Below are 27562 nucleotides of genomic sequence, written 5' to 3'. Positions count from 1 at the left end.
CCGTGCTGGCCCGGCCCGCGTCCGCCATTACGCGATTCCCCGCCCTGGGACGCAGCCACACCCCGCCAACGGCCCTGATTGGCTCTCTGCCCCACCCTCCTGGGGCTTCCGGGCATTCCATTGGCCTGAGTGGAGTGCCAGTTAAATAGCTACGCAAAAGACGTACTCAAGGGTACCTTCTGGGGAGCTCCACCCGAGCTACTTCCGCAATCGGAGTAAACAGCCGGGGAGCAAACCAAGTGGAGTGGGGGTGGAGATTAAACTAAATCAACTCCTAAATTCCGGGTAGGAAAATCTCACTTAAGAAAGTGTAAAAACTCGTACAAAGTGTATTTAACGATGAGTTCTTATTGTTAGAGTTCAAAGAACCAGGATTTTTGATGGAAGGAAGGGGACAAACCCATGAACTTTCAAAGGACACCCCTCAAGTTGCAGATAGTTTTGTCCCTTCCCTCCGGGTCTCAGGCCCCACCGAAAGTAGGAAGGGGAGAGTGAGTCATAGGCTCCAGCCGGCTGTTAAGAGATCCTTCCGGGGCGAGGCTTGGGGTCTTGGGACCGGCAGGTGGTTCTGAAAGGCAAGGGTCAGGTGAGCGGGACCCTGGTTCAGCCGCCAGCTCATTCTGCGACCTCAGACAACCCCGGGAACTTATCTGGGCCTCAGTTTGCCCTTCTGCAAAATAGAAACAGTCATGGCTGCCTCACGTCCTGGCGTTTGTTGACGAGGCATTCCAGAGATGGGCATATGTGCGTCTTGTTGATTATAAAAGGCTGCAGCTGGATAGCAATGTGACAAATTCAGAAGTTAGCAAAACTTGTGATCTTTAGTTAACTAAAGATCTCCCATTTAGTTCTCTAGAGCAACTCTGTAAGGCAGATACTGTCCTCGTTTTGCAGAAGAGAAAACCAAGAACTCCATGACTTACCCAGGGTCATCCCCCGGGAATTGGAAACAACCCTGGGACTCAAACCTGTATCTTCTGTCTTCCATTTCTGTATTTCTTCTTCCAGGCCTGGTGGCCCCTGAGAAAGGCTTCCCTCCACCAACCCGTTAGCATTCCAGGGAGTGTCTTAAGGGTGCCAGGCCAGCCCCCCATCTCTCTGGTCACCATAGGCCCCAGCTGTTTCTAGGGAAGAATCAGGAGGTTGAGTAGGGGGTGGCAGGTGGGTCAGCAACCCAGAATCCCAGACAGGGACACAGAGGGGCAGTGACGCCATTGTGAGCCCTCAGAAGGTCGGCCTCCACGCCAAGACTTAAATGCAGGTCTCTCTGCTCTCAGAACAGGGCTCTTTTCATTGCAGGATTGTTTTTCCCAGAAGGGCTGCCTTGGCTGTAATTCCTAGTTCTTTTCCCTCTCTGGAAAGGAAGGAAGCCAATATGGGAGAGGGAGAGGAAGCAGCCTAAGACTTTAGAATGGCAGAGACCACCAAATGGGCGGTGCTGACAGAGCCTCAGTGCTGCTGAGTCAGTGACCTTGAGGTGCAAACTGAGACTTGTGGTCTGACAACCAATGACTATTTTTTAAGTTGTGACTGTGACCATTGGATGCTGGGAGGCAGCAGGTGCTGTACAGAAGTCAATGGCTTTGGGGCAGCCTGACCTGAGATTGAATCCAAGTTCCTCCACTTTCTAGCTCTCTGAGCCTCACTTTTGTCTTCTCTAAAATGGGGACAACAGACATCACTGCTAAAAAAAAAATTATATATATATATGTAAATCCACATCACTGCTAAAATATGTACTTAAATATGTAAATAAATAAACAGGAACAACAGGGCAGTTGTGAGGATTCAATGAGTTAATTGTGGAATTATTGAGTCATGTGTGTAAAGTACCTGGTAGCTGTCTATTCATTCATGGATTCATCTATTCAATAAAAAAATTAAGCACCAGGGCTCCTGACTGGCTCAGTAGGAAGAGCTTGCGACTCTTGATCTCCAGGTCAGTGAGTTCAAGCCCCATGTGGGACATAGAGCTTACTTAAAAAAAATGGGGTGCCTGGGTGGTTCGGTTGGTTGAGCATCCGACTTCGGCTCAGGTCATGATCTCACAGTTCCTGAGTTCGAGCCCCACATTGAGCTTGTTGCTGTCAGTGCGGAGCCTGCTTTGCATCCTCTGTCTGCTCCCCTCTCTGTCCCTCCCCCACTCCTACCCTCTCTCTCAAAAATAAAGAAAATATTTAAAAATTATTTAAAAAATTACTAAGCAGTGACCATGTATAGGCAGCCTACCAGTGGTGCCGCTACAATGGTGGGCAGAACAGACAGACGAGGCCTCATGGAGCTTAGAGTTTAGTGAGGAAGTAAGTCATTAAATGACCAGACCAATCAAAATACAGTTAGAAACTGTGATAAGGAACAAGAAGGCAAAGTACAATGTGTTTATGAGGTAAATGTCGGGATGGGGTGGGGCCAGAGGAGGCCTTCTGAAGAGCTGATATCTCGGGTGAGTTGATGAATGGGGTTAACTAGGCAGCGGGTGGTTGGAAGAAGTGTTGCAGGTCAAGAGAAAGGGTGTGGAAGGCATCCAAGCCAACTGGGGTAGGTGGCAATGGGGAGGGAGGGCAGAGCTCATGCAGGGTCCTGAACCAATGAAGTGTTACAGGGGAGAGAACCTGGCTTTGAAACTGAGGCTGTTTTCTAAGGGCCTCTGTACTTTTCTGGTAGTCCCTGAATGCAAGCTTGGAGGCCAACCCACCTGGGTTTGAACCCTGACTCTGCCATCTCACCTTGGGCTGTGTGACCTTGACCAGCCACCACACCTCTCTGTCTCATCTACTTTTCTAAGACATGGGGACAGTGATCAAGGGTCAAAGGGTAAGAGTAAGGATTCGATATGGAAATGTATATAGAGTTGTGGCACATAGAAGGTACTCCACAAAAGCTGCTTGGTCTTCCCAGAATGGAGGGAGGTGAGCCTGAGGCAGCAAATCCAGCAGATAAGCTTGGGAGAAAGCTGATACGAGGGCCTATACCCATTTTGGAAGACTTTGTAGCCAGGTGGGCCTGGATCAAATCACGGCTGTACCGCTTCTTAGCAGTGTGACCTTGAGCAAGTGACTTCACCTCTCTGAGCCTCAGTTTCCTGATCTGTAAAATCGAGATCATAACTGTTTTTATCTCCTAAAGCTGTGAAAGTTAAATGAAATAATAAATTGAAAGCATTTAGCACAGTGATTATCGCATAGCGAGCAGCTTGAATGTTAACTTTAATAGTATTGTTGACTTTAGCAGTGATTTTATTAGTCATTTGATATAGCAATTGTTGTTGTCAATATCCGCGTTACTACCTGTACTAGGTAAGATTCTGGAGCTTTGCTTAAGGTTGTCTGGCAATAGGAGGCATAACTTCTCCTTTTTTAAAAAAATTTTTTTAAATTTTTTTCTGAGAGAGAGAGAGATAGAGACAACATGAGCAGGGGAGGGTCAGAGAGAGAGGGAGACACAGAATCTGAAGCATGCTCCAGGCTTTGAGCTGTCAGCACAGAGCCTGACGTGGGGCTTGAACCCACGAACCGTAAGATCATGACCTGAGCCGAAGTCGGACGCTTAACCGACTGAGCCACCCAGGCGCCCCCATAGTTTCTCCTTTGAGGCAATGGATGTAGAGGATGGCGCGGAGCACTTTAATAGTAATATTCATAAGTGCTAACATTGCACATACCATTTATTATGTGTCAAACGTGTGTTAAGTGCTATACACGCATGAACCCATAAATCCTCATGGTAGTCCTAGGAGTGAGGTCCTGTTATTACCATCATTTTACAAATGGGATAAAGGAAGTGTGGAGAGGTTAAATGACTTGCCCAAGGCCACCCAGTCAGGAAGCAGCATAGCTGGCATTTGAACCCAGCCTCTGAGAGGGCTTAACTGCTCTTGAGGGGCAAGCTCTCCCTTTTCTACCAAGGAGTCAGAGTTATCACCTGGAGGGATGAAATTATTCACTGCTGGTAACTAAATCCCCAGGTTGTGAAGGCCAAGTTCCTTTCCCACCAGTTCTGAAAAGTAACCCCTGCCTGTTTGTTCCTCGCCCCCTGAGACAGATAAGAGCAGAGAGGGAACCCTCTTCCTCTGCAAGGGAAAAGCACAAAGACATTTAGAGTCACTAGAACTGGATCTGAGTCCCTACTTAATGGCTCTGCAGTCTTGGCCAAGTCACACCCCGAGTCTGAGCCTCAGTTTCCTGATCTATGAAATAGGGATGATCACAGCTCTGCTACAGGCCTGTTGTGAGGAGCAGGAAAAAACAGGCCTGCATAAACTATGAAGTGCTGGGAGCACAGGAGTGTCTCTCATTGTTGCCCTGGGGAAGGCAGCTTAAACCAGTAGAGCAGGTGAAACTGTGCCCTGCATGATCTTGAGCAAGTTACAAAACCTGGCTGAGCCTCAGTTTTCTCATCTATAAAATGGAGTGAATACTATTGATTTTGTAGAGCTGGATAGAAAACACATTGAGGGAATGCATAAAAAGCCACGAACCAATTCCTGGTACAGAGCCAGCAGAGCACTGTGTCTTAAGGGATTCCAGGGGAAGAAAGAAAGCACAGGGACCATGAAGAATCACGGTGACCCCTCTTCACCACCCCTGTTTTAGGGGAAGAGGGTGGAAAGCACTGTGTTCAGAGCCCAGGACAGTCTCCAGCCACTACCCTACCTCTAGCATCTTCAGCTCTCGCTGGGTCCACCTCTATCTCCTTTTCCTCCCTCCCCTCTCTTCAAACAAGTTCCTCTCCACTGAACAATCCCAGGGGGCCCTGAACCTCAGTTCCAGCCAAGCTCGCAGGCTTTCCCCGCCTCCACATCCTTAATGCACGGCCTTTGCATTTGCCATTCCTTCCACCTGGAATGCTCTCTCCTCCTGGAGCGCCTGTGATGGGGAAAGGGGGGTGCTGGAGGGAAAGGATCTGGAATGATGCTCCCCTACCTCCCCACTCTCCTCCCCTACATCTCCCACGCTGCATGCCTGACCTCCCCCCTCCCAGCGTGGGGGATGAGGCAGCACCGGGAGGGGGAGGAAGAGGGGGAGGACTCAGTGAAGAGCCCTCTGTGGGGTTTTTCACCTGCTCCGAAGAGGCAGACGGAAATGAAAGCTCTAGAAAAACGCCTGCCGCTCTGCTCCGGAGGCCCCAGCTCAGTGAAGCCTCCCTGCCTTCCCACTGTGCCATCTTCTCTTCCTCCCCCTCCTCCTGCAGGCAGGTGCCACAGTCAAGGAACACGGGTGGGCGGCAGGCCAGAGAGACCTGGGTTCAAATCCCATTCCTGTCACTTATCCAGTGAATGGCCTTAGCAAGAACCTTTGGCCCCCACACACCTCATTTCTTTGTCAAAGGACACAAGAACCCTGCCTCTCAGGCTGCTGTGAGGGCTAAGTAGAGGTACCAGGTGAAAGTGCCTGGCACAACCAAGGTCCCCAGCCATGGAGATAATAGGTGACAGCAAACTTCCAAGTGTCCATGCTTGCCCGGCACAGCCCTCTCGTTCCGGATAAGGTAGGAACCATTACCATCCCCTTTTGACAGATGAGGAAACTGAGGCACAGAGCGATACGATACAGATACAGACCTTGCCCAACGTCACACAGCCAGTAAGAAGCAGAACTTAATCTCCGTGCTTACCCACCACACCACGGTGTGCTCAGTACTGGTTGTCAGGATTATTGTTGCCGTGATTTGTTTTTATCTGCATGGACTCGATGCCCTCACTGAGTACATGTTATTCCTCTCCTCCCACATTCACAATCTTGCCTGAATTTTCCCTCCTTTGTGACATCTTCCAGTCTGTTCGTTTAAAGAGCATATATTGCTCTCTCCTCTGGCCAGGCCGATGCTGGGCACGAAGGCCCGGTGATCAATCCGCCTAGTTTCTGTTTTGGTGTGGCTTCCAATCTGGTGACAGAGACAATACATACGTGGGTCGCCTGGGTGGCTCAGTCAGGTAAGTGGCCAACCTTTCATTTTGGCTCAGGTCGTGATCTCGGGTTCATGAATTCGAGTCCCACACAGGGCTCTGTGTTCACAGCATGGAACATGCTTCAGATCCTCTGTCTCCCTCTCTCTACCACTCCCCCACTCCCCTACTCATGTGCACACTCTCTCTCTCTTTCAAAAATAAATGAACGTTAAAAAAAATTTAATTTAGAAAATACATACGTAAAAAGTACAATAAAAGAGGAAGACACTGATTGCAACAGGAGGTGTGACCTCATAAAAGCCTACACTCAACCTAACCCAACTGAGGGACTGGGGCAGGTTTAGAGAAGAGGGGTCATTTGCGTGGGGTCTTGCAGGGTGAGTAGGAGTTCCTCAGACAGGGTTATAAAGTAAGAACATAGACGATGATGCATAGTGCAGACCCTGCAAAGGGGACTGAATAAATAAAGGCTAGAGAGTAGCATATCTGGAGTCATTTCTGGGCCAGGCCCTGTACTATAAGCTGCAGGAATAGAGGTGGAAAGATACTTACTGGGCGCTCAAGATGCTTACAGACTTGGATGCTGTGGAGGGGTGCGCTAGAAAGCAACAAGTAAAGCAAAAAATATCCATATTAAAGAAAAATCCAAAGGGGCTTTGAGACTACCAAAAAAACGAAAAAAACTAAATCTGTGGAGGGATCAGTGAAGGCTTCCTGGTGGGGGAGCTGATGTCTAGGCTGAGCCTTACAGAGCAGAGCCGGATTATACCACCGACCTCCATAACAGCCCATATATGAATTCAACACAAAAACAATGCAAACTGTAAAATGAAGCGTAAGGAACACCAGTAAAGTTCTAATCTTTCTCATGAGTGCTATTTAAATGTTTTTTTAAATGATCAAACATCAAATTCATTTTATAAAAGAATATTTTAAAAAATAGTATTTTTAGGGGCGCTTGGGTGGCTCAGTCAGTTAGGCGTCCGACTTCTCAGGTCATGATCTCACGGTTCGTGGGTTTGAGCCCCACATCGGGCTCTGTGCTGACTGCCAGCTCAGAGCCTGGAGCCTGTTTCAGATTCTGTGTCTCCCTCTCTCTCTGACCCTCCCCTGCTCACGCTGTCTCTCTCTCTCTCAGAAATAAATAAAAACACTGAAAAAATAGTATTTTTAGTGCCCCTGCTTTGCTGGTGCCCTAAACACATGCTTGCCCTGCTCGTTGGGTCATCGGACAGGGTGGCGGGCCAGAGGGAGTCATCCAGGTGAGAGGTGGAGAAGGGTGTGGAAGTCAGTGGGAATTTCACACACAAAGGCCCAGAGGCAAGAGAAAAGATGGCACTTTGGGGAAAAAGGAAATCTTTTGATGAGAGCTGGCAAGTGGGAAGAGGTAGCGATAGAGAATCAGGACTGGATTCTAAGGGAGCCGTGGAGGCACGCCTTTTAAAGGTTTTAACTGCAACATGCCGTAATCAAATTGTCCCCTTTGCGAGATCACTCTGAATATTTCTAGAGACCTGTTTATGCTTCGAATCCATTCATTCAAGAGACACCACATACCTACTATGTTGATTCAAGCGCTGACCCAGGTGCTGGGGCTGCAACAGATCATTAAGTGTTCTGCAGACAGAGCAAGACGTGGGAGGGACATAAAGGGCCACCCCCCAGTGGGATCTGGATGGATAAAAGCTTGGAGTGTGGAAGCGTGTGACCTTCACAGACAGGGCCAAGCCCTGTGCCGGACAGGAAAGGCCTGACTGCGGTGGAAGATGGCGTTCAGGGTACTCGCCATGAAGAGGCCAGTGATTATAAGACAGAAGAAAGAGATGAAAGCAAGAGTGGAGGCAATGGGCCAGGGGTGAAAAACCCTGATCTTGTAACCTCCTGAGAAGGTGGCCGAGTGGGCAGAGGGGCAGAAGCCCTAGCCTACCCCGTCACCACCCCCCCACCTCCCCATGCTTTTCTAGTCCTCCTGAACCCTGCAGCCTGTCTCCTCCAGGCTCCAGAAGTCAGACCAAAGCCCGAAGGAGAAGAGAGGCGGGTGAGGAGGGGGTGGGCAGGGGACAAACCCAGGCCCCTGCCCAGCGGGGCCTTCCTTCCTACCGGCTGGAGCCGACCCGGCTGAGGAGCCAGGGGTTACAGGGAAAGGATTAAGGAGTTGGTTGCTTTTTTCCCCATACTGTGGCTGCATTTCTCTCTCTTTCTTCTTCTCCTTCCTTTTTTTTTTTTTTTTTTAAAGAAAAATGTTCCTGTACACGCACCCGGAGGCTCTTGCAGGAGGTGGCTGTTGGAGAACCGGGAAAACAAGCCAAGAAACAAGAGAGAGGAAGAAGACCACGCCTCGCCTGGCAGATTCCTAATGGCCCAGGAGACCTGAGGCTTTGCTGTGGGAGGCCAGTGGGGGCTGGCTCGGGTGGGAGGGAAGGGCAGGCCGAAGGACAGCCACTTGCTGGTCGGTGACCTTGGGCGGGATGCTGCCTGCCTGCTTCCCTCTGGTGAGAATGGGGAGGAGGGGGGCAGGGGCAGGGCTGGCCGGCTGAGGTCACAGGAAGGCCCCTTCCAGCCTGAAACGCGATCTCGGGATGTGGGGCCTGCCAACCTGCAGCGACCCTGGGCCAGCAGAGATGAAAGGCTGCCTGTCCCCAGCTTCCGGACCCCCTAGGCCCCAGTGCCTGAGACTTGAAGGGCAGCAAAAGCTGCTGCAGCTGGCTGGAGCCGGTTGCTGGACTCCCCACCCCACCTGATGTCATCCAACCCTCCCTTCCCTGTTTGGCTGGGGACACTCAGGCCCAGAGAGGGCTGGTGACCTGCCCGAGGTCACACAGCAAGTTGGAGACTGAGCCAGGGCTCGCCACACAGTCTTTGGACTCCCAAATCCAGGCCTCCTTCCCTTTCCCAGAACCTTGGCCGCCTGGGGGCTTACCCCAGGGAGTTGGAGCGACCCAGGGTTAGGGGAAACAGTTGGGAGCCATGTCCTTTGAAGTCAAGACTTAATGTTGACTAAAGTGCTTTTCTTTTCTTTCTTTCTTTTTTTTCCCCTTTTTTTCTTTTTCTTTTTTTTTTCTTCCTTTTTTTTTCTTTTTGAGACGAAAGGAACGTTCCAGGCCTCTGCCATGAGCCTGGACTTGCTCTGCTGGCAGGGGAAGGAATGCAGCTCTGGCCGCCACAGCTGCTGGTGGCCAGCTGAAGCCTCAGCTCCTGCTGCTCCCACCCCTGTGGCCAAAGGGACAAAGGCCTCCTCTCAGGCCTGTCCTCTCCAGCCCCCCGGATTGGTGGGGACACAGCGTCAAGCAGGAGGCTTGGTTACTGACCAGCTAAGTCGCTATTCCTCTCTGGGCCTTAGTGCCCTTTCCAGAAAATGGGAGCAGAGCATCTGCCTGACCTACTTCTCAGCCTTGTGTTGAGACTCCAAAGAGGCAAAGTTACAGATACAGACCTCTCAGCACCTCCTTCAGCCGGAGGCTCTGCCTACGCAGAGACCCCCCTGCCTCCGGGGCCCCTCCCTCCTTCCCTGGTGCCTCACCTGGCCAGCCCCAGCTCGCTCAGCTCCCTCGCTCTGGGGAGCCTTCCCTCACCTCCGGACCACGCTGCTCCTTCAGGGTATTTATCACTGCTGTAATTAAATAATTAATTGTGTGATCAGATCTGTCTCTCCTCGAAAATATGAACTCAGTAGTAACAGCTGACAGCGGATAGCTTACCCCGTACCAGAGACTTTATGCGTATTAACCCATTTAATCCCTGCGGCAGGGACTGTTAGTTCCCCCCCTTTTACGGATGAGGAAACTGAGACAAAGAGAGGTCCAGTGACTTACCCGACGTCACAGCAAGGTGGAGGCTCGGCCAGGACTGGGCACAAAGAAGCTGCAGAACCCGGATTCGAACCCAGAGCCCAGGCTGTAACCGTTACTCCACTAATAAGGCAGGATTAGCTTATCTGCTGCTTCTCCTCAGCTCCCAGAGCAGCTAGCATACAGTAGGTGCTCCATGTATACTGGGTGAGTGAATACACAAATGGCGACGAATACGCAGGAGTATTTGGAGAAGAATCAAGCACCTTACAGGAGTGAATTTTGCAGGTGTCGTGGGTAAAGCTGAGTTGTTAAAGATCAATTATTGGGCTCCCTTCTGGAGCACACACTTGGGCCAGAAACCCTAGACATCATTTTGACTCTCCTTCCGTTTCATCTGCCAGAGCCAATCAGTCCTCAAGTTGTGCTTGGTTTCTCCCTGGTGCACCTCCTCTTCTCCATCCCTCAACCCTCATCTCTTTCTTGGGTTTTCTTTCTTCCTTTCCTTTCCTTTCCTTTCCTTTCCTTTCCTTTCCTTTCCTTTCCTTTCCTTTCCTTTCTAGCTTGAGGGGGGGGAGAGGGGCAGGGAGAGAGAGAGAGAGAGAGAGAGAGAGAGAGAGAGAGAATCTTAAGCAGGCTCCAGGCTCCAAGCTGTCAGCACAGACCCCAACTCGGGGCTCAAACTCACGAACTGTGAGATCATGACCTGAGCCAAAGTCAGATGTGCAACTGACTGAGCCACCCAGGCACCTCTTGAGATTAAAAAAATTTTTTCTTAAAATACTTATTTAATCTTGAAGGAAAGAGAGAGAGAGACAAAGAAGGAGTGGTGGAGGGGCAGAGAGCAAGGGAGACCCAGAATCCAAAGCAGCTTCCAAGTTCTGAGCTGTCAGCAGAGTCCGATGTGGGATTCGAACCCACAAACTGTGAGATCATGACCTCAGCCAAAGTCGGCTGCCTAACCAATTGAGCCACCCAGGCGCCCCAGTTTTTTTTAATGTTTATTTTAGGGGCACCTGGGTGGTTCAGTCAGTTAAGCATCCTACCCTTGCTTTCGCTCAGGTCATGATCTTGCAGTTTGTGAGTTTGAGCCCCACATCGGGCCTGCTTGGGATTCTCTCTTTCCCTCTCTCTCTGCCTCTCTCCTTCTTGTACTCTTTGTCTCTCTCTTTCAGAATAAATAAACTTTAAAAAAATTTTTTAATAAATAAATGTTTATTTTTGAAAGAGAGAGAGAACAAGCAAGGGAGGGGAAGAGAGAGGGGGACAGAGAATCCGAAATGAGCTCTGCACTGACAGCTGACAGCAGAGACGCCAATATGGGGCAGGAACTCACAACCCGCAAGATCATGACTCGAGCCGAAGTCAGATGCCCAATGACTGACCCAGGATTTTCCTTTAAATAAGCTCTATGCCCAATGTGGGGCTTGAACTCACAACCCAGAGATCAAAAGTTGCATCCTCTGCCAAATGAGCCAGCCAGGCGCCCCTTTCTTGGATTTTTGTTGTAACTCCTACATAGGTTTCTCTGTCTCTAACTTCTCTTCCTTAAAAGTGGGCCTCTAAATACAGAAAGCAGAGTGTGAGTGCTATCCCTCTCAACCCCCTCCTCACTAGTGAACCTTCCATGCCTCCCCATTGCTGCCTGGATAAAGCCCATACTCCTCACCGAGGTGTCTGCCACCAAGCCCTGCCTCTACCTTCCAGCCTCATCCTCAGCCCCTCTCCTCCACATGTCCTTTGCCCGGGCCACTCTATGTAGTAGAAATTAAGGGCAAGGAAGCAGACAGACCTGTGTTGGAGTCTTGATTTTCCCATGTATCAGCTGCAAGTTTGTAAACAAGTCCATTCATAGGGCACCTGGGTGGCTCAGTCCGTTAAGCGTCTGACTTCAGCTCAGGTCATGATCTCACAGTTTGTGTGTTCGAGCCCCGTGTCGGGCTCTGTGCTGACAGCTCAGAGCCTGGAGCCTCCTTCAGATTCTGTGTCTCCCTCCCTCTCTGACCCTCCCCTGCTCACGCTGTCTTTCTCTCTCTCTCAGAAATAAATAAAACATTTTAAAAAAACCAAAACAAGTCCATTCCCCTTTCTAAGCCTCCAGTTACTGCCTCTGGAAAATGGGCATAATTACAATACCTGCTTCATAGAGTCATGGTAAGGAGTACATGAATATAGAAGATGCTGAGGACAGTACCTGACATTCCCAATGGTCACTACCATTCTTATGCTTTCCATGGCACAATGAGCATTTCTTACTGTCATATTTATTCTTTACGACCCAGCCCAACTGTCACCTCTTGGAGGAAATTTTCCTTGATATTCACACCCTGTTCCCCAGGTGAAGTCAGTCTCACTTTCTCCACTGACTTGTACTTTGTTGCTCTATAAAACACGTGTATATTTTGCTCTCTTTCCCCCGTTACCCCAAGAATTCCTGGAGAGCAGGAATAACACCCTTTCACTGCATGCCTGGCATGCAGCAGGTGCTCAGTAAATGTTGGTTTGATGGAGTCACCACTTTCAGTGCCTTAGTGAGCCCTTTGCAGGGAGAAGGCCTGAGTGTCGAGGCAGCTGTACTCTGTGGGGCCCTGGCGCCAGGTATGCAGGTGTGGGAGGGAGGGGGTGAAGGAAATTCCTGACCTCTGGGTTCTTCCCACCCCCCCCCCCCCCCCCCCCCTTTNCAAGACTCTTTAGTCCTCCAAGGGAGGGAGAGAAAGGAGAGGAAGTGAGAAGGTCCAGGTGCTAGGCAGGGGTGAGGTGAGGCTGGAGCAAGCACTGGGGCGTGGGTGGGGACCAGCAGCCTCCAGCTCCTTGAAGACCAGGGCTGGGCCTGGTGGGACAGGGCCTCACAGCCCCAAGTCCCCTGCTGCAACACTGCACGTCATCCTGCCACCTGGATTCAGTGACTTTTCAAGTTGGGAAGCTTCATCTTGACTTACAAGGAAGCAAAATCCAAGCGTGGCCTTGTCTGGTTGCTGAGCAGAGAGAAAGGGGGTATTTCCTTTCATTCTCCGTTCCGCACAGCCGATGCCTGGCAGTCCTGGGCACATCAAAGGAAGGAATACTTGACTTTGCAACCCCAGTTAAGGTCACACTATCTCCAATTGTTGCTCCAGTTGCTGCTCCTGCCACTCCCCCTACTGAAAACCCTTATCTCGGGGCTCAGGCCGGCTCAGTCGGAAGAGCAAGCAACCCTTGATCTTGGGGTCTTGAGTTTGAGCCCCAGGTTGGGTGTAGGGATTACTTAAATTAAAAAGAAAAAACACAAAACCAGGGGCGCCTGGGTGGCTCAGTGGGTTGGACGTCTGACTTGGGCTTGGGTCATGATCTCACAGTTTGTGGGTTTGAGCCCCACATCAGGGTCCGTGCTGTCAGCACAGAGCCTGCTTGATTTTCTCCCTCTCTTCCCCTTCCCTTACTCCCTCTCTGTCTTAAAATAAATAAAACTTAAAAAATAAGAGTTAAAAAAACTAAACTAGGGACGCCTGGGTGGCTCAGTCGGTTAAGCATCGACTTTGGCTCAAGTCATGATCTCGCGGTCCGTGGGTTAGGGTTAGGGTTAGCGAGCCCTGCGTCGGGCTCTGTGCTGACAGCTCAGAGCCTGGAGCCTGTTTCATGTTCTGTGTCTCCCTTTTCTCTCTGCCCCTCCCCAGCTCGTGCTCTCTGTCTCAAAAATAAATAAACGTTTAAAAATTAAAAAACAAAAAACTAAACTAAACAAACAAAAAACTTAAAAACCTTCTCTGACTCTCTAGTACCCTCAGGATAAATTCCCAGCTCCTGACCCAACCTGTAATGCCCTGGCTTGTCAGCTCCCTATCTCCTCTTGACTTTCTCACACTTCACTGTCCCCCTGCCTTCACTCCCTCTGGCCTTTTCTCAGTTCATCTAACATTGTCCCTTCCTTCCTCTGGGCCTTCACACACGGTTTTTTCTCGGTCTTGAATGCTCTCCCCCATCCCCTGACAATTCTGTTTCATGTTAATGTTTTTGATGCCTAAGAAAATTTTTGCCTATCCCAAGATCATGGAGATATTCCCATACATCCTCTTCTAGAAGCTTTATAGTGTTAGGTTTCACATTTAGGTTCGAGATCCATCTTGAATTATTATTTTTTAAGGAAGCTCAAACTCACGACCCTGAGATCAAGAGTCACACGCTCTACCGACCGAGCCAGCCAGGCACCCCATCTTGAATTAATTTTTGTGCTGTATAAGGTAGGGGTTGAGAATCACTCCCACTCCATTAATTCCCTTCTCTTTCTTTACAGTTCAGGGTATCTCCTACTTCCTTTGAGAAGCCTTCCTTGACTACTCACAGATTAGATCAAGTTATTCTACTCCACAGCCCTTAGCAACCTCTACCTTTATTGTAGCACTTGTCACAATTGTAATTAATCAATTATTTGTGTAATTAGTTAATATCTCATCTCCTCTGCTATACTGTAGCTCTGTAAGCTCAATGCTTGTGACTCTCTTTTATTAGATATATTTTTGTTTGCTTGTTTTTTAAGTTTATTTATTTTGAGAGGGATAGAGGGAGAGCATAAGCAGGGTTGGAGCAGAGAGAGGGAGAGAGAGAATCCCAAGCAGGATCTACACTGACAGTGGAGAGCCCAACTTGGGGCTTGATCCCACAAACTGTGAGATCATGACCTCAGCTGAAATCAAGAGTTGGACGCTTGACCAACTGTGCCACCCAGGCACCCTGCCCTGTGATTGCCTTTTTAAAATTGTTTGAATTGGAATATACACTCAGAAAAGTGCACATCCCAAAATGTACAGCTCGATGAATTTTCACAAACTGGACACGACCATGTAACTGGCACCCAGATCAAGATGCAGAACGTTTCCTGTCTAGGGGCTCCCTCATACTCCTACCAGCTGGGACTGTCTTTTTGACCCTTACATTCTTTTTTGTTTTTTTTTAAATGTTTTATTTATTTATTTCTGAGAGATAGCATGAGCATGGGAGGGTCAGAGAGAGAGACACACACAGAATCCAAAGCAGGCTCCAGGCTCTGAGCTGTCAGCACAGAGCCTGATGCAGGGCTCGAACCCATGATCCGCGAGATCATGACCTGAGCTGAAGTCGGAGGCTCAACCGACTGAGCCACCCAGGTGCCCCATTTACCCTTACATTCCTAGCAACCAGCACAGAGCCTGGCATGATTAGGCTCTCAAAAAAAAAATTATTGAATGAATGAATTAGTTGGTGATGCTTAATGTTTCTTCAAAGAACTTGACATGGACTCCAGTCTCAGCTCTAGCACCAGCTTGGTGTGACCCTGAGGAGATCCTTTCTGCTTTTGGGGTTTCACTTTGCTTGTTTATGAAATGGGGGTATAAGGAGTGAGGCTGGAGGAATAATCTCTTTGGGGCTTTTCCAGATATGACATATGAGACAGAATTAATCCCCTCCCACCCTGTTCTGATGATACATCATTGGGAAATATTTTGGTCTCCAGCCTGAACGTGGGGACCTGGGAGAATTAGAAACTCCATCCAGGTAGTATTAGAAGCCTGCAGCTGAGAGCCATGGGATCTGGGTTGAGTACTGGCCTGGCCTTTGGGTGACCTTGGGCAAGTTCCTTCTCTTCCCTGCACCTTCTGGGTTTCTTCACCTAAGGGTGCTTTGCTTTCTCTTTGAGGAAGACGCAGTCACAGCTACAGCGGGCTTTGGATGCCCCCTCCTGCTCCTGACTCACTGCTGTTCTCGCCGCCAAGGAACAGGTCTGTCTGGAAGCCATGCCACAGCCATGGCTTTTAAAGACACTGGGAAGACACCCTTGGAACCAGAGGCGGCGATTCACCGAGTTAGAATGACTCTATCCAGCCACAGCGTAAAAATCTTTGGAGAAGGTATTTGCTGACTTGATCGGAGGCGCAAAGGCAAAGACTCTCAAAGGGAAAGGATCAGTTCGGATGTCTCCCAAGACTCTGAGAATCACTACAAGAAAAACTCCTTGCAGGGGCACCTGGGTGGCTCAGTCAGTTGAGCATCCGATTCTTGGTTTCCGCTCAGGTCGTGATGGTTTTGGGAGTTCAAGCCCCACGTTGGGCGTTGCTGACAGTGCAGAGCCTGCTTGGGATTCTCTCTCTCTCCCTGCCTCTCTGTCCCTCCCTCACTTGTGCTGTCTCTGCCTGTCTCAAAATAAATAAATAAACTTAGGAAAAAAGAAAAAGAAAAACTCCTTGTGGTGAAGGTTCTGAGACTCAGGATCGTTTTCAGACGAGGATCCACAAGCGCCTCATTGATTTGCCCAGTCCGAGATTGTTAAGCAGATTACTTCCATCAGTATTGAGCCAGGAATTGAGGTTGAAGTCACCAGTGCAGACGCTTAAATCAACTCTTTTAATAAATTGATTATCAGTTGTTTAAAAAAAAAAGATAAATAAAAGGAGGGCTGCTTTGCTCTCAAAAGCTTGAAGGACAATGATGCTGACTTCAGGCCTCTGAGTACCAAGCTTCAGCCTCTGGAGCAGGGGCAGCCCTGGCTCTGGGCTCCTCCCTGCCTGGCACTGTGGGGGGAGAGGGAAGCACACGATGTGATAACCATCTCGGGGAAGAGAACTCACAGTCTGGCCAGGGGGACCCAATGTTCAGCCAGGAACCAAATGGAAAATGGGCTGATGGTCCAAATGGTTCTCTATGTGTGGGGCTGAAGGGAGAGGAGCTGGAGTGTTCCAAGGAGGGGTAGGAGACCTGGGGGGGGGGGGGGGAGACAGAGCCTGCTTCCTGGGGGAGAAGTCTTTGGAAATTGGCAGGGCAGCCCAGGGGCGCTTCCCAGAGATGGGAGGAGGCAGGAAGGAGGAAATTGGGTCCAGGTGACCACAGAGCAGCCACTTGGCCAGGGAGTAGGAGAGGCGGGGCTGGCGGGAGCTTGGGCAGCCGCCCCACAGCTGGGCCTTGGGGAGGAAGGGGGGGTGGCCCGCAGTCTCTGCCTCTGGCCCTGAGAAAGCGCCATCTTCTCAGGCCACAGGCTGAGAGGGGAGGGCACAGCGGCCAGAGGGGCCTCTCTGAGAAACCCCCAGGGCCCTGCCCAGCTATCCTGGGTCTGCAGGGTGGAGGATGAGGAGCTGAGTTAAGCCCCAGCAACTGCCACATGGCCTTCCCTTCAACTTGAATCACATTTCTGCCTCTTTCTAGCTTTGTAGCCTTGGGCAGGGGTGGGGGGTTGGGGGCCCTTTTACTGTGTCCCATTCCTCAGAGAGATGACTGAGGCAGAATGGGTGCTACCCAAGTTAAGGAACTGAGGTATAACTCTGATAATGGTGACGGACAGCAAAGCCTAAAGTGAAGAGCGGGACTGCCAAGATTCAACTGCCTTAACTAATGTGTTGTGTGACCTTACACAAGTCTCTTAACCGTTCTGTGCCTCAGTTTCCTCATATTACTCTATCATAGGATGGTTGTGAGGATGGAATGAGGTGACAGATGTAAAGTACCTGGACATAAAGCACTGTGGCCTTGGGGCACCTGGGTGGCTCAGTCGGTTAAGTGTCTGACTTCACCTCAGGTCATGATCTCATAGTTAGTGAGTTTGAGCCCCGAGTCAGGCTCTGGACTGACAGCTCGGAGCCTGGAGCCTGCTTCAGATTCTGTGTCTCCCTCTCTCTCTGCCTCTCCCCTGCTCACTCTCTGTCTCTCAAAAATAAATAAATGTTAAAAAAAATTTTTTTAAAGCACTGTGGCAATAAAATGAACAGGCTTTGGAGTTGCCCCCCCCCCCAGTCTGAGCCTCAGTTTCCTTCTCTCTAAAATGGCACTAAAAGGAGCACCTAGGTGGCTTTGTTGGTTAGGCATCCGACTCTTGATTTAGGCTCAGATCATGATCTCACAGTTTGTGAGATCGAGTCCCACATCGGGCTCTGCGCCCTTATCTGTCCCTGATAAGAGCACACCAGAGGCCCTTCTCTCTCATGCCATCCCTGCCCCGCCACCAGATGTTCAAGGTCTAGTCACCCACTCCCAGCGAGTAGCTGTCCCCCAGCCACCCTTCAAGCCTGGAAATCTACCCTGGCAGTGGAGTTTGGATTAGGCTAGGGCGCATCCAGGCCCCAGAAGCTAGGTCAAGAGATTCTGGGATCTGGATACCCAAAGGTGGTCTAGAAGTGGGTAGAGATGGGCTCCAGGTGGGCAAGGCCTCTTGGCCTCTCGGACTTCTTGCTCCATGGGGAAGGGCCCAGCAGAGGAGGTCTGGAGTGGGCTCTCTGAAATGTAGGGGCTCCTGCCTCCCTGGTTGCCTAGGCCCAAGGGTCACATTGCTCAAGAATAAATGATAAAGCCCAGCACACCATGTAGTAGACATTTGGGAAATAGTAAGAATGGATGCCATTCACTATCTTCATAATAAACACTTAAAAGCAGGCACTACTGAGGGGCGCCTAGCTGGCTCAGGTGGTAGAGCATGTGACTCTAGATCTTGGGGTTGTGAATTTGGGCCCTGTGTTGGGTGTAGAGATTACTCAAGAAAATAAAGTCATAGGGGCGCCTGTGTGACTCAGTTGGTTGAGTGTCTGACTTTGGCTCAGGTCGTGACTCACAGTTCACAGGTTCAAGTCCTGTATAGGGCTCTGTGCTAACAGCTCAGAGCCTGGAGCCTGCTTCGGATTCTGTGTCTCCCTCTCTCTTTGATCCTCCCCCACTCGTGCTCTCTTTCACTCTCAAAAATAAATAAACATTAAAAAAAATTTTTTTAAAGAGAGGGGGAAGAAAAGGAAAGAAAGTCCTAAAAAAAAAAAATTAAAAGCAGGCATTACTGAGCCCATTTTGAAGATGAAGAAACTGAGACTCGGAGACATAAAGTCATTTGCTTGGGGTAACACAGCTATATCTAAAGGCAAAACTGTGATTCAAAGCTGAATCTGTCTGATTCCGAAGGGGCTGCTCACTAAGGGATGGGAATCCCAAGGTCACCGCCAAACCTTTGTTGGGTTGGGGTCCGGAGCTAGGTGCTGGGCTGGGCATGTGTCTGTCCCAGGATGATAGCCAGACCCACTCAGGACAGAGGGGGTTTAATCCACCCTCTGGAACCTGTCTGTGAGCCCAGTGTCCAGCCCTCTGGTAGCCTTCTGGCTAACGTTATTTATTCATTCTACACACATTTGTACCTGTTCCTGTGTGTGGGGCCATACGCTAGACCCTGGGGACCTAGATGAATCAGACTTGGGCAGTGCCCTCCAAGTGTTGCTGGTCTGCTAAGGGAGGCAGATCCATCGCTAGCAAACCCTAGTAGAGGGTGAGGCGGCCTGGGGCTTAAGCACAGGATCTGTGACAGCCGGCTGCCCGGGCTTGAGTCACCTGCAGCCTTTGCAAACTGGATTAGTCCCTTCACCCTTCAGAGCATCAGTTTCACGCGAGTAAAATGGGACTGAAGATAAGATCCTTTCGTAAAGTCTATTGTGGACATGAAATACTTACATAAAGCTGAGCAGAGAAGAAAAAGCATCAAATGAGTATTAGCTCTCTGTTAGTAAGATAATGGGGGCACAGAGGAGAAGCTTAATTCTTGTTGGGGACAGGGGTCAGGAGAGGCCTCTTGGAGGAAGGGACATCTGTGTTGGGCCCCAAAGCCTGAAGGCTTCACCTGGAGGAGAGCTGGAGGGCATTCAGGGAAGCGTGCACCCTGTGGACAAAGGCCCGGAGCTGTGAAAGGATATGACCTGCTTGGGTGTGGCGGAGCACAGTGGGCCGGGAGGCGGAGTGATAGGAAATGAGGCTGGAAAGACGCCTTCAAGGGCCTCGAGTGACTTGCTGCTGAGAGTTTGGACTTTAAAAGACTGGGGACAGAGCAGGATTTTAAGAGCTGGGAAGGGACACGATTGTGCCAATTTTAGAAAGATGATGCTAGCTGGAGTGTGGCGAGTGGAACGGAAGGGGAGAGACGGGAGGTCGGGGAGCACATTTGAGTGTGAGCCCCCGTGGGTGGGTTAGAGTCCCCCCCCCCCGCCACCGTGGCTCCCCACCAGCCTGCAGATGAGGCTCTGAGTCTCCTACTTCCCGCATGCCCATGTGGCCTGCCCACATGCTCTTTCCTCTGCGTGGGATACCTTCCCCTCCTCTTTGTCTGGCAAATTCCTCTCCCTCCCTCGGGTCTCTGTTTAGCCATACTTTCTCTGGAAGCTCCTCTAGGCACCCCTGGTCCAGATTAGGTCCTCCCACTCCTTCTGTGGACTTGTAGACTTGCCTGTCTCTCCCACTGGACACGCCAGCAGCAGGGACTGCGTGGCCCTGCTCACTGGTGTGTCCACAAAGCCCAGCCCAGTGCCCAGCCTGTAGGGGGTGCTCAATGCATGGTCAGATGGACAGCGGAACTAGTGACTGAATGGTTAAGTGTGATTGGGGTGAAAATGATGGGGTCTGAAGTAGCAAGGAGAGAGAAGATAGTGGTCGGTGGTAGAATAGACAGAAGACTGGACTGATGAGAGGTGAGCACGGGGGTGGGGGGCAGGCAGGGAGTTGGCGATAACTCACAGGTCTCTCCGTTGAATAAGCCTGATGCTTTTTAAAAAATACATTTATTCTGCTTCATTATTTTTTTTTTAAGTTTATTTATTTATTTTGAGAGAGGGAAAGTCAGCATGTGTGGGAGAGTCAGAGAGACAGGGAGAGAATTTCAAGCAGCCGCACTGTCAGCGTGTGGAGCCTCATGCAGGGCTCGAACTCACAAACCCATGAGATTGTGACCTGAGTTGAAATCAAGAATCAGATGCTCAACCCTCTGAGCCACCCAGGTGCCCCAAAACCTGATGCTTTAGCTGAGATAGGAGTGGGGGGGTGGAGGTGGGGAGGGAGGAGCCGGCCAGGGCAGGAGCCTGGGGCCCTGGCCCAGTCCATTCCCTGGGAAGCTCTTCATTCCTGTCTCCCCACCGGTAGATCCCCATCGATGTCTGTGACTCTGTCAAAATGTTGTCCTCTCAGGGAAGCCACGCTGACCACTCCAGGCAAGGTCCCCTATAAATTAATCTCTGCCAGCACACCCTCTCCACTTCCTCCCAGTCCTTGTCATGACTGTAATCAGGTATTTATTGATTTGTATTTGTCTATAGTGTGTCTTCCTCACTTCCACGATGGCAGGGATCTTGCTGATTTTACTGACCACGTATACCTGCCCGGTGGTCTCCCTGGCACATAGTAGGTGCTCAAAAACAGATCTGTTGTATGAATGAGTAAATGAACGAACGAAGGAATGAAGGAATGAAGGCCTCGAATGCCCCAATAAGGAATTTGACTTTTAGCCTCCAGGGAATGGGGAGCTATGGAAAGTTCTTAAGGAAGGCAGTGCCAGGATTCAGCTTGTGTTTTCAGCAGGCTCACCCCCGGGGGCTATGTGGAAGGTGGATCGGGAGGGAAGGCAGGGGGAACTGAGAAGCCACTGGGGGAGACAAAGACACGGCACCTGGGCCGGGGCTTGGGAACCCCCTCCCTGTGCTTCCCCACCCCCCGGCCAGGCCTGTTGTCTCGGAGCCCAGCAGCGGGCGGTGGGAAGAGCAGAGCTGGCAAAGCTGACACTCACTAATCACGGCCCTCACCCCGGAGCCGCACTGACTGTCTGGTCTCCATGGAGACACGGCAACCTCCGGCCACTTGTTAATGGCAGCTCAACAAGGCTGCAGCAACGGGGACAGGCCTGACCAGCGTGTCCCAGCCCCGTGCCACCTGTCCCAGCCTGGGCCTCTGCAGCAGACCCCAGGGGCGCCTGAGTTGGGGGATAGGACCGGAGGTCTGCTGGCTGGCTGGCGGGCTCCCCCCCCCCCACCCCTCCCCTCTGCAGCCCCGCCTCCCTTGGCACTGCCAAGCAGTGAGAGGGCAGAGGCAGCCTCTGCCCTGGCCGACTCCTCCGCAGGGCTGCTGGGAAGCTGAGCTCATGCAGGTCACCCAGGCAGGGCCAAAGGGCTGGAGGGGGAGGGAGAGGAGAGTGTGTGTGTGAGGGGGGACCTGCCTACATCCCACACAAGAGAGGAATGGAGGGGAGGGCACTTCGCTTGCCCTGTCAGCCCTCTGCTCTGCTAGCCCGAGGCAGGGACCCAATTGGGAACCATCTGTCCAGAACCTCTTCCCTAGTTTGCCGTCACTACATCTGAAATCTGAAATGCCACCATTAGCAATTCAGTCCTTCAGGAGGCAGCGTGGCATCGCGCACAACACACCGGCTTTGCAGTCAGCCGGGCCTGGGATGTACCTCCTGGGCTCTGTCCCTTTACTTTGGAGAATCGACTTCCCCATCCGTAAAATGGGATGGTAATTGCACCCACACAGATACGCATTCGAGTGCGCGTGCTTCTCCCGGCTTACTGTGACCTCTCCCAGATGCCTGAGCTCGGTACCGGTGACTCTTCTTCCCAGAGCCCTTTCTTCGCCCTCACTGAGCTGGGAGCCTCCCCCACAGGCCTCAGGACCGATCCCTCAGCATTTGCCACCCTCTCCCTCAGGTAGCTGCCCCACATTCGTCCTTCCCACAGGCTCCCTTGCAGGGCGGGCAGAGTGACCTTCAGGAGAGGCCCTGTGGAATAAACAAAGGGCGTAGGTAGGAGGAGAGCCTCCCTCTGCCTTTTGTCGTCTTTCCTCCTCAAGGGGTGCTATGCCCCTGAGCACCGGTCAAAGGCCTCTATTCCCTTCTTTCCTTCATACCTTTGTTTGTCCACTTGTCTGTCTATCCATCCATCATGCAAACACTCCGAGCTGGGACTTCAGAGAGGACCCAGATGTGACCCCAACCTACAAGGGAGGCAGAGGCCAGATTCTTCTGTCGGACACCTGAGGCACAGCCGTGCCCCACCCCCACCCCCCCAGGGACTTCGGTACAGCTGCCTCTCCCCACCCTGCTTCGCCTCGGTCACTCCCTAGGCAACTGTCCAAACTGAAAGGGCCCTTGGAGATCATCTAGACTGCGGCCAGATGAAGAAACGAAGGCCCAGAGAGGACTGTGGCTTGCCCAAGATCCCACAGCAGCTCTGTTTTTGAGTTGACAATGTACCAATTATGTGGGTCTGCTTGGGAGGCGGCTTTTTGGCTCTCCAGCCCTGCTGACAGCTGTGTTCCCAGTGGCAGCGGGGAATGCTGGGGGGGGGTGCTGTCTGGCCTTTGAACCCGGACCCCCCAGGGCAGAGCCAGGTGGCTCTGGTGGGACCAGGGCCTGGGGGTGGGGAGCTTCGGGGGGGGGGGCAGCCCAGATACCGGTGGGGAGGCGCAGGACGACTGAAAGATGAGGGAAGAGCATTGATTCTTGAGGCAAACTCCTAAGCCCTGAGCTCCTGTCCCAACTCTGCCGCTCGCTTGCTGGGTAACCTCGGGCGCCTCATCTGACCTCTCTGAACCTCCGTTTGCTAATCTGTAAAATGGTGCTACCTTCGTAGAACGAAGATGTTTTGTCCGTGGTAACAGCTGCACAGAGCTCCGGAATGTTCACTGTTGGACCCATAGCCCAAGTTTCTGAGAAAGGAAGGGATCAGCCTGAAGCCCCAGAGTGAGCCCGCGTCTCCCTCCTCTGAGCTCTCTGCGCTGAACTGGATACAAGTTTTGGGAGATGAAAGAAGCGTCCAGTCCAGGCCAGACTGTTTACTGAAGGAGAAAACAGGACCAGAGAAGGGGAGCAAGTTGCCCAAGGTCACCCAGTGGGTCTGGGGCCAATGTGGGCCTAGAGCCCAGGCTGGGCACAAGGTCCCCCTGCCCAGCTGCATCACTCGCTCATCCAGCCCCCTTGGTTTTGTCTCCCCCAGTGAGTGGGCGCAGAACAGGCCCAGCTTCCTTCCTGCCGCCCTGCCCGCCGTCTGCCACGTTGGCAGCCGCCCGCAGCCTTCTCGCCCCTGCTGCTGCTGCTGCTGTGGCATCAGCCGACACCAACCCGCCGAGAGTTTGCCCAGAACAGCCAGGGCTGCTGGAGCCCGGGCTGGGTTGGCTGACTCTGCCAGACAGGAGGGAGCGAGCCAGCCGGCAGAGGGAGGGAACAAGGGCTGAGCCAGCCCCCAGCCTTCCCAGTCCTTCTCCACCCTCACCAGCCAAGGGAGAGAGGCAGGAGCCTGGGGTTGGGAGCCAGAGGGCTGGAGTGTCTGTGTGTGTGAGGCTCAGATAGCTGGGTCTTTTCTGGAAGCGTGCACACTGACGTGTGCAGGGAAGAGCATGTTGGGGGCGGCCCGTGAGTCTGTGTTTGCCTTGGTGTGCGCGGGTGACGCCGTGTGCGTGTTTGCGCTACTTGGTGCCTCCCCAGGCGGTCACTGCGTGTTTGTGCAAGCACGGGGAAGAGCTGCATGTGTCCCTGGTTTCAACACATGCCCGCGTTCAGAGAGATGCTGTGTCTAGCAGCGTGTGCACACGGAAGCCAACTGGTAGGGACGAGGAATCTATGTGCTCGCTAAAGGGTCTGTACGCGGGCCTGAGTTCACGCAGGTCACATCTGGTGTGTTTGGGGCCCCTGTGAATTTGTTGTGGTGTGCAGGAGGATAATGATGTAATTGTGAGTTCAAGCTCATCTGTGTGTGCCCAAGGGACAGGGGTGCAGGCCTGTCATGTCTCTGTGCCCAGCAGACTTTGTCAGTGAGCTCATCCACAGCGACGCAGGGGCTCACTGTGCGGGACTGCTAGGCTGGGCCATGTGTGCAAGGTCACAGGCAGCACAGGCATTGTGTTGCCGTGTGGCATCTGCACAGGGCGGTGGCGGTGGCGGGGAGACAATATGCTATGGATTTGCACTCGTTCCTCCGCACGACAAGGCCCTGCGTGTGATTATGTTTGTGCATGTCTGTGAGCACCGTGTGCTGGGAACTGTGCGTGCTTCTGAGTCTGTGGTGAGCTGAGTGTGGGAAGGAGTGGGGGGGGGGCGGAGTACATGGCTTCGTTTGTACTTGTCTGTGAGCCCAGGGTCAGATGCGCTCCATGTGCTGCCTCCTGTGTGCACAGGTGGCCACTGTGTCCAACCGTGTCTTTGTGTGTTTCGGGTCGTCTGAGTGTGCGCAGGAGGAGGACACGGGGGGGGGGGCTGAGTGCGTGCCTGTGCAGGCCCCTTTAACGTGGCAAGTCTAAGAAATGTCGGCCTTCTTGGCAGCAGATCTGGGCTTGGTTCCACTGGGGGTGTCTGCAGAGAGGGGCTCTTAGAAGGGACGTGCTTGAGCGAGAGAGACAGGAAGGGAAGGGGGGGCCAGCCCCAGCTCGGGGTTTCCAGGAGGGAAAGCCAGACATTGGAACTTGTCAACGCTACCTCCTTCCCCACCCCCACCTCCCCGACTGCTGCCTCCCCTCCTGGCGCCTGAAGGCTGCTGGCAACCAGACAGACAGACAGACAGTGCACACATAGACTGGCTCACGGCACAGAGCCTGAATGTGAGCCCCAAATACACGAGCCTGGATGCCAGTGGTCCAGAGAGGGCAAAGGACGCGGCTAAGGGTGGAGGGGAGCACATGTGTCTCTATGCGTTGGGGGGCAGGGGGTGCTGTTGGCCTCTCAGAGCCCAGGCCTAGAAGGGGGAGGAGGCTGCGCTGGTGGGGGAGCCTCTGGGGAGGGGGGTCTTGTTGCTCTAATCAGACTCCCAAGGCTCCAGGTTTCTCCCTGTTTATACAACCACTGCAGTGTCTTTGAGAATCTCGTGGCTTTGGAAATCATCGACTGCAACTCCCTCTTTGTACAGAGGCAGAAGAGAGACCCAGAGAGGGATGGCAACTGCTCCAGGGTAACACAGCAGAGCCAGGAACACAGGGCTTCTTCTGGCTGTGACTGCTGTGTGGGCTGACTCTGGGGCCAGTCGGCCAATCAGTCTGACCCTTCCCTCTCTTAGTGGCCCATTTATCTCCTTCCCCCCTCTCAGGGCTTCGGGATTTGACAATGACTCTTGCTTTTTTTTTTTTTTTTTTTTTTCTTGTCCTCTCTAGGGCAGCAGAACCTGGAAGGAAAGAGGAGAATTTGGTTCTGGGCCAAGGGCTACTGGGGAGATGGAATGAAGAGATGGAGAAATGGAAGGAAAGGAATTTGAGGAGAGAGGAAGGAGGGGAGGGGAGAGGAGGGGAGGGGAAGGAGGTTGTTGGGGTCAGATCTGAGACGCACAGACTCTCCTTTGCCTCTACCTCCAGCCTGGCCACCAGAGTCAAACTCTGAGCTCAGAGGGAGTCATGCCCCTTGGGAGCTGAGACAGGGACAGCAGAATTGGAGTCTTGGGGGCCATTTTGGGTGTGTGTATGCACAGTGACCAGACCTGCCTCATGAGAAAGGAGGGAGGCATTATGGGGCCTCTTTAGAGCGTGGGAGTCAGGTGCATATGACGCTGTGAGTGTGCTAGGGCTCTGCGTGTATACCTGTGAACGTGTGTGGCAAACAGACTTGGACTTCCCTGGGCTGGGGGAGGATTGCAGGAATGCATGTATGTGAATGTTACGGGCAGAGGGAGATTTTACCAGAGGGAACGGTCCTGAGCGTGTGTATGTGTGTGGTGGGGAGAGGGTTGTGGGATCGATCTTGCTCTCACATGCTCCTGTGGAGGCTGTATTCTGTGTGTGTAGTGTGCACAGCTCCGTACAGTATGTGTGTGTGTGGCTGATGGGTACGCATGCATCACGTGTTTGAACTGCACGCCTACTTACAAGGGAAGCGGGTAACTGCACATGCGTGTGGCAATGTACACACGTTTGTGGTGGTTGTGGAGTTCGTGTGTGGAGTTGTCTGTACAAGTCTTGGCTACAGGCTGTGTGCCACTGTGTGTATTTGTGGGGTAGTTAATGTCAGGGACCCGTTCACATGCGTGGGTGGTATATTTGGGGAACTGGGTTAGAGGTGTGGTCCTTGAAGCAACAGTTTATTTATTTTTTTGTTTATTGACGAACTTCCCTTGTCAGAACACAAACTCTATGAAGGCTGGAGAATTTTTGTCGATTTTGCTCCCAGCCTCCCCGGGGTTTAGAATAGCGCCAACACACAGTGGTTCCTAAATCCTAGTTCTTCAATGAATGACAGGTGAGTGTGCCTACACTCAGCTGGGTGTGCGAGGTGTGTCATACGTATGGACTGCGTGTCTGTGTGTATCTGGGTGTGCGAACAGATACCTTTTGTGTCCAGGTGTGTGTGCTTTTAGGCGTAAGTGGCACGCGAACCGAGCGTGTGCACAGGTGCATATGTGCGTGTCTAGGTGTGACCGTGGCCCTAAAGCTGCGCCCCTTATGTGAGCACTGGGGAGTCGAGGGACATGGCTGCGTGCGTGCAGTGCACAGTTGTGTGTGAGTGTGTGTGCACGGGGGCGGGAAGGCGCTGTCGGCTTCTCCCAGCCTTCAGCACTCACTCAGCTTCACCCCAGGTCGCCTGCTGCGAAATGTCAGTGGCAGAGAAGCTAAAAATATCCGCTCTCCTCCTCTGCTCACTGCTTGGGCTGATGGGGCTGTGGGGCCCCAGCAGGCCCCTTGGGCCCTGGGGGGAGGAGGAACTGCGGCATGAGGGGCGGGGTATGGGGTAAGCCAGGGAGGCCCTCCTCAGCACTCCCTCCCCCCCTGCTTCTTGGGCTCCAAAGCCAGGCCCCAGGCTCACCTCTATCAGGAAGCCCTTGAGAACCCCCCCCCAGGAGCTGCATGTTAGAGTGTGTGTGTGTGTGTGTGTGTGTGTGTGTGTGCGCGCGCGCGCACGCGCGCGCGCCCCTGGGAGGGAAATATGGCCTCCATCAGACTGGGGCTCATCTGAACAGGACAGTGCCTCTTTTGTCAGTCCGGGGGCTCCAGAGGATAGAGCTTCAGACAGGGACCCCCAGGGGTGAGCTGGATCTTTTCCCTCAGTCTGGGGGCTCCCAGCAAGAGCTGGTGGCTTTCTCCTTTGGGCCGTGGCCCAGGGGTACAGCACAGGATATACAGGTTCATCTGGCACTGGGCCTGGGACCATGGGGGCTCTCTGACCCCA

At 52.3% G+C, this 27562-nt stretch overlaps 1 pseudogene; it reads left to right on the top strand.

The window, feature by feature from the left end:
- Positions 1-15454: 15454 nt before the first annotated feature.
- On the top strand, positions 15455-16040 carry LOC144241287 (small ribosomal subunit protein uS10-like; annotated as a pseudogene).
- Positions 16041-27562: the final 11522 nt, after the last annotated feature.

Source organism: Crocuta crocuta, unplaced genomic scaffold, assembly GCF_008692635.1.
Source record: "Crocuta crocuta isolate KB4526 unplaced genomic scaffold, BGI_CrCroc_1.0 scaffold127, whole genome shotgun sequence".
Taxonomy (NCBI): Eukaryota; Metazoa; Chordata; class Mammalia; order Carnivora; family Hyaenidae; genus Crocuta; species Crocuta crocuta.
Note: the sequence above shows the minus strand (reverse complement) of the source record. Positions and strands in the feature narration are given on the sequence as shown.